This window comes from Coregonus lavaretus (genome assembly GCF_964263955.1).
Source record: "Coregonus lavaretus genome assembly, chromosome: 18".
Lineage (NCBI taxonomy): Eukaryota > Metazoa > Chordata > Actinopteri > Salmoniformes > Salmonidae > Coregonus > Coregonus lavaretus.
Window position 1 is genome coordinate 24,772,265 of NC_140005.1, and position 205 is coordinate 24,772,469.

Sequence of the window (205 nt, forward strand, 5' to 3'; positions counted from 1 at the left end):
GGCACTGAATAATAAGGAAATGGGATTTGATGTCAATGTGCAAGTCAATGAACTGACATATGATGCGATGAGGGTGATGAGAAATACTTTCAAGTCATACAGTATCTTTTCTTCTTTACATATATTTTTTTATTTACTCTCCTTTCAGACAAATATGACATTTGTGTTGTTATTCCCAGTCAGACACAGAGGGCACAAAAACTCA